Genomic DNA, 11,409 nt, shown 5'->3' on the forward strand with positions numbered 1-11,409 from the left:
AAATACATAAGACTAGCTTTCTGCACATGGTGGAAATAAGAAGAAACTTGGAAACAAAATCCCTTGTAATTTAATATCGCAGAAACCAGAAGGCAGATAATCCTCCCGGAGTCTTTTAGAAAGTGTCTCTGACAGAAAAGTTGGGTTGTGAGGTGGAGCTGGATGGAGCCACGGCTACTCTTTCGGGTCGGCTCAGTCGTGATGAGGCTGCTCTCGCTAGAGGGCAACCCGAGACCGGGGTCGGCTGCTGCGCTCGGAGCCTCCTGCGCCTACTACTGCCCATTGTGATCAGGCAACCAACTGTTCCGAGTGTTAGCTTAAAAAGTGCTTCCTCTTTTGGAAGAAATTTGCCAATTTGCATACAGGAGGCCTCCAGTTCTCCCATGCACTTTGGCATCCTCAGTGAAAAGAGGATTTTGAAGGAGTTAAATTTCATCATTAGTTAACGAGGCTACTTGTTTAAACACGGATATAATTTTCTATCAAACCAAGAAGCTATATCCCTCCTAAAATATAGAAAAGATCAGTGACTTTCAAATACCTGGAGATAATTACTGCAGACTAGAACTTCCCAGCCTTGCCTTGCAGAGCAGTGCTAAAAAAGATACACTTGCTCCCCAAAACAATAATGAGGAGTCAGTAAGCTGAGGCTTTGGCAGCTGGTTTGGTTTCCCTGCATGCTGAGATCAGATGTGATCCAAACGCACATGAGGTTGACAGACATCACTGCTGCTCTTGAACAGTCAGTATTTTCTAATTAATGCCAGCATTCTGCATTCATGTATTATGCCATGACAGTCTGTCTTATAGTCATTGCTTTTGCTGTGCTTTGAGTCTCATTTAGATCTTGTTGAATATTTCATTATAAAACATAATTAATGTTGGCTTATGTGATAGGGATGTATGATGCGAGATGAGTATAAAACTAGATAAATTATAAAGTAGTAATAGTTATTAAATAGTTTTGTGTATTTAATTTGACTTTGATTACACTATATGCAATTAACGTAGTTCATTAGAACTTAAAACGAATACCAAAGAAAAAGGTTTTAGGGTAAAAAAAATCAATTATGTTGGATTTTCATTAAAAATACCCTTTAGACTTTTTTTCTAGAAAAGGGTTGTCAGGAATATGTTCTTGCATGCTGCATACTGTTATTTGTAAGAGACTGCAATGAAAAATCATACCTCAGAGTTTCATGCTGCCGTACTGTAACTGCTGCAGCTTTCATGCATCCCTGTCAGCCAAGGTGCTGTTTCTGGTCACCTCTAAACATGCTGGCGCTGCCAGGCCACCCACATGCTCAAGGACCACTCATAGTCGAGTTCTTAAACATAAACAGGAGTTTTACAGTGTAACTGAGCCTCAGGGCTCTGGGGTGAAATGATGCAGTTCTTACTAGAACGAATGTGACAGGAAGGAGGAGGCACTTTCAAGCAAGGCTTATGTTAAAACAAGTTGTGTTTTATTGAAGGATGTCTTGCTGCATTTCCATTTTTGTGCTTGGGGCAGAGGGCATCTTTCAGTTCAGGGGGTTCTTGCTGGGCCCATGGGGGCTATGCCTTCTACCCCAGCTCAGAGGAGCAGGAGGCTCCAGACATAGGGCAGAATATGCAGTGCAGCCACCTTCTGCACAGCTCAGTGCCAGCAGGTGCTTCATGTCAAACATCCAGAATGCCTGGAGTTAGGAACTGCATGAAATCCCAAGAAAGCTGAGAAGGTTTATTAACCTGATAGAAATTTCTCAGGTTTTCTCTATAAGGGGGCATCTTTCTGAAAGGCATCATTACCAGCAAGGCCCTCTTCCTGCCAGACTGTTTCAAAGTAGCACAATTCCTTCAGGTCTCTGCCAACTTGGTGTTCCATGATTCTATGATGCTGTAGTTTAGGCTGCTAGGAGTGACTCGTTCTTTGTACAAAAGGAGAAAAACAGTCATAGCATCTGGAGGTTTTGACTCCTGATGCAGGTAAGGTCTTTATGAGTGGTGGTCAGAATGGTCAGCTCCTTTCAAGAAGCTAGTGGTGAGGGTTTTAGCCCTCTGCCTGTAATCTGATTGCTTCTGATGTGCCAGCATGTGGTGGGGCAGTGAGGGGGGTTAATGCTGCTGGATTGCTTTCATGATTGTAAAAAAAAAAAAAAAAAGGCAGCTCATCCAAAGCCAGCCAGAACCCCTCTGTTTGAGGTCAGTGCTCCAGCAAGTGCCTTTAGAAGAAACAATAACTTGGTACAATAGAAAATATTTTGTCCGTCTCTTCAGTAGAAATCTGATAAACACAGAGAGAGGCAGGTGTCCAAGGAGATAAAAGTAATAAATGTGGCTGCAGTTCTGGAGTGAGGTAGCCTGTCAGGCTGGTAATTAAATGAAAGCCCCTCTCATGAAATGCTGAAAGTGAATAGATACGCAGAGAGATACCATTTTGTTTGCCTCAGTAATATATGTTAATTTTAGCATGAGACTAATTAATACATTTTGCAGTGGGACAAAATGGGGGGTGCAGGAGATTATTTCAGGTGGTAGAGGTTATTAAGCACCTTATAGTTCTTAGAGCAGTGGATGAGAATGGGAAAGAGAAAATATTAATTTAAGCAGATCCTCTAACCAGAATTAACTAATCTCACAGACTGACCCGAACTACATTTGCAGACAGCTGTCAGGGGATCCTTTGCTTTGTTACAGCTCAGTAAATACAGAGCCCTACTTAGCAAAGAGCTTGAGTCACTCTGTGTTCGGGTGGTTTGACAGGATTTCTGAGAGTTACATGATTGTGAGATGAGGAGTGCTGCAGTGGTGGATCATACCTCCAGGAAAAACAATAGTTATCTGAGACTGCTGTAAGCTTAAGGATGCTTTGGTAGGTGTAGAGAGGTGGTGCAGGAAAGGGCTGACTGCATGTAGAAGTATGCTGGCAATCACCGTCACAACTGCATGTACCACCTAAACTTCTGCTCAGGACCTGGTCAGTTTTAGTGATGTGCCACTTACTGCTGACAGTTCTGTTCAGCTCCATCTGGTCTGTGGTTGCCCTGTTCTGGACACAGACAAATTCTGAGGCCAGACAGGCACGGATGTGGCAGAGATACTTGCCTGAAAGCAGTGAGGAGACTGATCCCACTGTGCACATGGGCGGGGTGTGTGTGTGTTGGTTTCTCCTCGAGGAAATGTTTGACCCTTATGCCCAGTTTCCAACATGTTTGTCACAGCCATCAGACTGTCACGTAGCATCCCTGCAGCTCTCGTGCATGCAGCTGCCTGCCCTAGAGGGCAGATACGCACTAACACTGATCACTATGCCCTCTGGTGAGTCCAGAGTTTCTGGGGCTTACTGCCACCACACAGACCAGGCCAGCAGCACGAGGTTCTGCTGCTTGTACAAATGAGGTCCTGATTTACACATCTAGGTGTGGCAATAAGGGCATGACTAGAGGTATTTCAGCTCTGAAACACAAGCTGCAGCACAACAGGCTTCCTTCTGAAAAAATTCTGTGATCTGTAAAATTACCAGCATTGAGGCAGCAGACGGCAAAGCAGATTTTCCTTTGTTTTCTCCTGCCTTAGAGGAGGAATACTTGCTTGCCCTTTAGGGTGATTACAGCCCATTTACCAACACCTCTTTTTGAATTTCAGACCTACATTTTGAAACAGTCGCAAGCAAGACATGTTCCTTTTCAGAGCCTGGAGCAGTTAACACAGAGGTAAAGTTTATTTAACAATTCCAGCTGAACAGTTCCAACTGAATTCACATTGTGAAATTACAGGCCCATTTAAAACAAAATAGAAATAGAGGCAGGTTAGAGTCAGAGTAATGACTTCTGCAGAGTGCATCCAACAACCATATTCAGAATTTTAAGTTTTTTATAGGACATTTTTCTTTATGCTTTCATACAATTATGGGAAAAAAAAAAGTTAAAAAAAATGTACTAGATGCTGAAGGCAGGCTTGAGAGTTGCTCAGTGATTGCAAGTGGGGACAGAATAGTGAAATCAGATGCTGACTGATTTAAGAGCTGTAGGCTCTGTCCTTGCTGTCATGGACCAGGATAGAAGTCTGTGGCCTTCCTGCTTACTCATGTGTCCCCAGGGGATGTTTTCCCTGTGCAGCTGCCCAGGGCAGGACCTGTAGGGGCACAGTCCCCATGAGGCCTGGCCCCTGCTGCACACTCCTTGTTTTGCAGCCATTGTCTTGATCCCACAGAAGTCATCGCAGTCCTTTTTGTTCCAGACTGCAGCTGTCAAAACACATTTTTCATGAGAAAGAGGGTTGCTGCCAGTTTTCCATAACAGTGCTTTAAGTACAGGTGAGACTTGCCACCCCTGCTACAAGAGAGTGGCTGCTGTTAAGTGTCCTTCCACCCGAGCTCTGAGGGGCCCTGGTTTGTGTTACCATAAAACCAGGAGGTGAGAAACAAGTCTGGGAACATTTTGCAATGTGCTGTATCTGCTCTGTGCATTTTCCGGTAAGAGCTATGTGAGATGTGGAGGGGTGAGGAGACCCTGTGTCACCACAGGATGATACATCCTGTGCCTGTGAGCATGTCTTAATGAAGCTCTCCTTATCACCTGAGGAATTACCTCTGGCCATTTGAGATTTCCAAAGGGACTGCCAGAACTTCTAAGAGGTTTTGGGGTCGGCCTTACTGTGATTCTCTCTTGACACTACTGAGTCCTACTGGGCCTTTCCATAGCCTTGTCATTTAAGCAGAGATTGCATTTATAGCTGCCCTCTTCTTATGTGTTAGAACGACCAGAAATGATAGAAATAATTTTCCCACTGTATCCAAGGTTCACAGTTGCACCCATGTTTGCTGTTCACACAGACATGTGGGGTCAGTTTCGGAGGTGAAAAAAGGGGGATGTTCACATTGCTAGTGAGCTGCACACTGCAGCTCAACTGCTCTGGCTCAGTAGCACCAAGAAGTGTTCCTGCTTGGAATAGAGGCAGTGAATGAACAAACCAGTTGGAGCCTTTGTTCTTTCCAAGAATCTGAGTAGGTGTTTGCACAGGCTGACTTTGAGCACACCTTCAGACACAGCACAGTGCTCACTGCAGCTCCAATCTGAGGTCCTGGTGCTGCCAAGAGCATTGAGTTTAAAACTAGCTGATCCTCCCACATGGCAACATGATTTACTAAACCACTAAGATATTGGGTCAGCCTTGTAAATCATTTTAATTATTTCACTAAACAGGTCGTGGAGATAGATCAATAGAAAATATGGCATTTAGGCTTACAATGCTGTGCATTTATTATGGAAAAGAAATTATATTAACTGATTTAGGAGCTAATAATAACTGAAAATAACAATTTAATGGAAGCCTTCCAATCCTGCACTTTGAAAGCAGGATATAGCTATGCAGAATCTACCCATTTTAATCTCCATCAAGTATACTTAGCAATTTTTTTGACTCTCAGAGAAATGTCAGTCAAGTACAAGTAACTTGCAGACTTTCAGCATCTCATAAATTACATTATAATAAAACAAAACCAAAGAAACTGTCAACAACCATTTTTACATACTGGCAGGGTCACACAAGCCAGGCACAAGAAAAATAAGGAGATAGATTGCAATGTAACAAAGTAGAGGTGTTACACAGCAGGGGCTATTTTCTGCTTACAGTTGTTATTACCATGAGATTGTGGTTAGTGCTGCTGGGCTTGAAGGGCGCTTCTCTCTCAAAAATGCTAGGGGTTTGTCTCAAACATCTGAATATTAAATAGATGCTAGATACATGAAATATATATACAGGGGGGGTGGTGGTGAAATAAACCAGAAAATAACCCTAATCTCTCCTGTACAGCAAACAGGTGTCATCATTCTGTAGCTGGGGTCAGCATTCTTCTATCACAGTTACACAAAATCTGATACGCTGTGTCCTGGTTTTCTTATGCATGCATGATAGCCACCTGTGCTGGTAAGGTATTTTCTCCTGAAATAAGCTGTGCATTGTGAGTGTCTAATGCTTTACTGGCCATTGAGTAACTCTGCTGAACCAAGCAGACACGACTGGGCAGAATTTGAGCTGTAATCAGATAATACACCTATGTTGCCTGCTTGTTGGAAAGCCTGCAGCCTACTGATAGGCAGTTGTCGCATCAATTATCTCCACTCTGGCTTGCAGGCAGAGCTAAGCCTTTCTTTAGGCCTTCAGGCTAGATACCATTTGAATGATGCACTTGATTGCACCCCAATTAGCTAGGGATGCATGACGAAAATCATTATCAGTGAGTTTATTTGGGAAAACACCATATCCTGCTGCTTGGTTCAGCATAAGAAATAAAAAAACTACACCCTTTTAAACTACAGCAGAATGAAACTTTAAGCTGTGGCAAATTGTGCTGCTCCTGCTTATTCACCTGTCTCCCTGAGCTCCATCCAGCTGGTCTGGGAATGTTTAGTGTTGCTCAAATAAAAATAAATGGCTGTAACATAACTGCAGAGTTGACTGAGAACATTCTCTGTGCAGCACATCTGTCAGCAGGTTGGTTTTACAGTGTCCTCAGGTAAATGGCCCCTGCAACTTCCCATACTGCCTCCCCTTCTCCCTTGCCATTTTGCAGTTACACTCTCCAGCTATCAACAACAGACTGGATGATGTTTTGCTCAGCTCCTGTAAATGACAGCAGCAAGAGGTGAGCATTGAATGAAGGGCAATGTGCTATGTGGACACGTGGTGTTTTCATGGCCCTGAACACAAGTAGTGCTTTCTCTTGTGCTGCTCTGCACCGAAAACTGGCAAGTTCAACATCTGAATTACCCTAATGAGCCTTAACTTGGTTGACTCTTCCATGCACGTTTACAGCCAGGTTGACAAACTTTCTAAACCTGGGAAAGCTCTCTGCATTTACTTTTGAGATTATTTGCTTTGGCAGATTGCTTTAGCATAAGTAGCATAGGATCTCTCTGGTCTTAATTAACTCTTGGGTTAATAAGGAGCTTCTAAATTCTTGGAAAATACTGCAGAAAGTTCAGTTTCTCACATTTGACACTGTGGCAAGCTGGATTTAGTTCCAGTTAGTTAGGCTTGATATTGGTGTTACAGTTTGGATTTTGACAGGTGCCTGGTATGTGTTGCTAGCCATTAGTTGCTTGGGTTTGAGCCCCGCCCCATGCAAGCAGCAGCCAGGTGGGCCTTTCTGCTGGCTCTCCCTGCATGCTGAAAAGCTGCAAGGTGGCCACATAAGCAAGGCCACCACAGAATCAGTGCACCCATATGTATGCAGTTTTGGTCTTCCTCTCTAGTCCAACTGTTTGCTTCTCTGAGATCAAAATGCCAGTGTTACTCATTATTTAAAAGATTTTACCATGTAAGGCTCTGGATGCTGACTTTGGTGGGACGCAGCTAGCTCAGATACAAAGTCATTAGCTCAACCAGCCACTTACATGCAAATGGAGGTTCTTTTTTACCAGGATTGCAATTAGCACCTTGCTGTGCATTTAACTAACTTGACACTTCCATACCACTATACTATAAAAGTGGAAGTTGTACCCAAGCACTCCATAAATGGATTACACTATTATCATTATTTGTGGAACCACATGATTTTATTTTTACTGTCTTGCACTGAATTAGCATAAATGAATCACAAATGTGAGTGTATTTGGTAGAGATCATAACTGTTGTTTCCTTAATCAAACTATGTTTTCATCATCTCGTCTGGTTTTGTTGCCTTTAGCTTATCTTGTGCCCTTTCTTGAGTGCTGCATTCCCCTCATCAATGACAGATATGGTTCATCTAGGTCATCACTTGGCAGAATGATTCCTTGGTCTAGCTCAGGATTTAGATGTGCACACCATGTCCTCGTCCAAAGATTTATCAATGTTTCCAAGCAGGCACAGCTCCTGGGCTCACTGCTTGGCTTAGTCACAGCAAGGTATGCTGAGTAGTTACTTGCAGCTCTACAGAGCTCAGGGCGATGTATGTTCAGTATAATCACGTGGGCTGTTTGAACAACATTCCAGCTGCTGTTAAAGACACAGCATTAGGCTAACTGGGGAAAACAGGCTTTTAAATCCTGAGGTACTTGAGGTTCCCTTCAGGAACCAATAAGTGGCTTTTCCTTGTGCTCCTACTGTCTTTGATGTCTGGAAGCTGGGGGGGAGGCAATAGCTGTGCACTGGGATGCTGGGCAAGAGATGTCCTGAGCTGCACTGTACATGGCTCTGGGAGCCTGGCAGCCCAGCCACTGCATCCTGCGTTCAGTGCTTCAAGAGAATCCTGAACAGCAGAGAAGGAAATAGAGTCCTCACCACCGTGTTGGTGATGCTTAGGAGTCATAGAGGATTTGAGTGTATGTCTCAGAGCACCAACTGTCCCTCCAACCAGGGTTGCCTGCTGGGAGGACATGGGCTCCAAGTGGTACCCTAATTACCAGACCCTTCACTATCTGTGTTCCCATCTAGGCCACACCAACCCACCATGATGCTCTTCTTGAGAGGGAAAGATGAGGCAAATAAAGGTGGGTATGTCAAAGCCCTGACATTGACCTTCCTTATATCCATTCTAACACAGCAGGAGCTCTGCCTGTGGAGCTGGTGACACATTTTTAAAACTGCAAAGACAGTTGATTGATGACATACTGACAGGTATCAGTCACTTGGATCAACTCTGTCAACACCTAAATGCAGCCATCCAGAATGGTAAGTAAATTACAGCATATACATTAAAAAGAGACTCTACTATATAGGAAATAGAGAGTTAAATCTCCTATTTACCATAGACTATAAATACAGAAGCACTGTTAAAAAAAATTAGATTAAAAACTGTTGTAAAACCCAGTGCTTGGAAATCGGAAGCATGCTGCATTTTTCTGCCAAAGCAGCTGGCTTTGACTGACAGCCTAAATATCAGCAGCTGCCTAGATAATATGTACATCACCCTGAAACCCAACATGAGTCAGTGATAGCCACTGCATTATTAGTGCAACTTACAAACGTAAAAAGTATTTAGCAATGAAGAATTCCTATTCTAATTTGTTAAGAAAAATCAGTTACTTTCAATTCTCAAGGCAAATGATAAAGTAAAAAAAAAAGCTCCAATTTTATGTGGTTGTTTTATTCTTACTGCAGTACAATCTTAAGTCTTACCTGTTGCTTACTTTGTTTCAGAGTATGGACAGAGCAGTAAGTTAATGTTCTGGGCAGACCTGGTCATGGGATACCCAACGAACCCTTAGCATTGAACACCCTTTTGCATCTTCCCCAGAGTGAATCCCCAATGTGTCCTATTTGAAAAGTATAATCCTCAACTGAATTGTAAGTATTTTTGGTTAGTTATCAGTTATCTCATTTATATTAAACTACAGATGATTATCCATATGAGATTTAAGAAACATTTTAGCAACAGCAGGAAACCAAATCTATAGGCAACAAACAGGGAAATCCATTAACTAACTAGAGCACAGTCTGGTTTGACTCTCAGCGTCACTGTGATTTGCTTTAATGTCTGTAGTTGCTATAATGAAAAGGCTGGCAGTCACTGGAGGAAAATGAGGAGATTTTAATCCATTCATTGACATAAACAGAGATTTTTCAGAAGCCCCACCTTGTTCAGTGCTGTATTTTGGATTGTCATTGATGCAGAGCCCAACCGCCTATTTTCCCCAGCTGGCTCCACTTACAATATCTGTCTTTACCCAGCAGAGATTGCTGGCCTAAAACCATCATGGACTAAACCTGACCAAAACAACCCTTGCTTTTCCCTATCCCCTGTCCAGCCACATGGCCGTGCTCAGAGAACAGTGCTGCTGTTGCTCTGGAGCAAGACAGGGTGGTGCACAAATTGCTGCTCCTGTGTTAACAAACCCCACACCTGTCTACCTGTCTCATGCATGCCCCCTGCACTGGGGTCTTGTCTTAGGACATCTCACCAGAGAGTGAAGCCCTTAGCCACCCAGCAGCCCCCTGCCTTGCAGCTCAGTGACCTGCAAAGGCTGCTGGAGGACAAAATCCCTACAAAACCCAAAGGAGAAAAAAAACCCAACAAACAAAAAAAATCCCACTTTTATCTGTTGTAAGCAAGCAGATGATGTTTTTTACCATTTTAACATTGGTGGCAGAGAGCCCCTGGGGTGACAGAAGTGGTGTGCTCATGGGACAGAAGCTCACTAGGCTGCTGGGGCCAGGCTGCCTTGTCAGGATTGGGTAGAACCCCCCCACTGTCAGCAAAACCAGGCAGCATGCTTACTTGCTACAAATTAATATTCTCACAACAGCCTCCCCTCCAATCAGTCTTTGCTAAAAGCATTAATTAAGACTTTAACATTTTTGATCCCATCAATTTTCTGTTCTCTTCTTATTAAATAGATGTACTAGGGGAGCTTGAATAATAACTGCCCAAAGTTTGGGGCTAATGAATAAATGAACTTTGCCAGCCTCTGGCTATGCATGAAATTTACTGTGTAGTAACAAATGCAACACAGGCAGCTCATACATTAACCAACAGAGATTTGACACAGGAGTTTAGGAGCACATTACTTACTAATGCTACGTGAGACTAAGCTCCAAAATATTTTATGCAGGAAATGGAAAATGCCATGGTCAGACAGTCCTTTGCATTCTCCACCACAGCATGAAGCTGCTTGCTTGTCCATCTTGCCTTTGGTGAGTCTCTAGCTCTCTTGCCACACACAGGGCCAGAGACACACAGGTGATGGTCTCAGGTCTGCACATTTGATTTTCCTTGGGAGTTTTGCCAGATACAGAACATATCAGAAACCAGGTAATTTTGCTTTTTATTTGCTAGGTCTTGGCACTTTGAAGGTCACCTGCATGCTGTAAAACTACTTCTCTTCCATGTATTTTTACATGTGCATGGCTCTAGCATCAGCTGTTACGCTGGTGTAAATCCATTTGCCTTGGTAGAAATCCATTAACTCACAGTGAATTTATAGCAGTATAACTGTGAGCAAGCTATGCCTGATGGTGCAGACTGGAAATATTACAAGGAAAAGTGCAAAGTTCTATTGATTTTCTCTCAGGAAAAATGTGTGTTTCCTCATGATTATATTATAGATGACTCAGCTCTGGCCCCTAACAGCCATCGCTTGTGCTGCCCAGCTCAGCTGCTTGCTAGCTTTGTGAGGAGGAGTGACTGACTGCGCTGTCCCCAGGGACCACCTCTCCAGGTGCCCAGGGATACACCCACCCCACCACTGGCACTGGAGTGATTTCTGCCTAGCTCTGCATGGCACTGCAGCAGCCAAGGCTGCCTTTCCCTAGCACTGCAGTCCAAGCACTTATTCCTAATCGATTCTGACAGCAGACACCACAAGAAATGCTGAGATTTATGAAAGAGCAAGATTTGCCACTAGCCTCTGTCCATTAGGGGTACAGCAAAACCTCACTTTGCCCTTTGTAAACACAATCAGCAGAAGCGAGGTAGTTGCCCTTTTCAGAAGAAAGAGCACTCTC

Source organism: Pogoniulus pusillus, chromosome 20 (assembly GCF_015220805.1).
Source record: "Pogoniulus pusillus isolate bPogPus1 chromosome 20, bPogPus1.pri, whole genome shotgun sequence".
NCBI lineage: Eukaryota > Metazoa > Chordata > Aves > Piciformes > Lybiidae > Pogoniulus > Pogoniulus pusillus.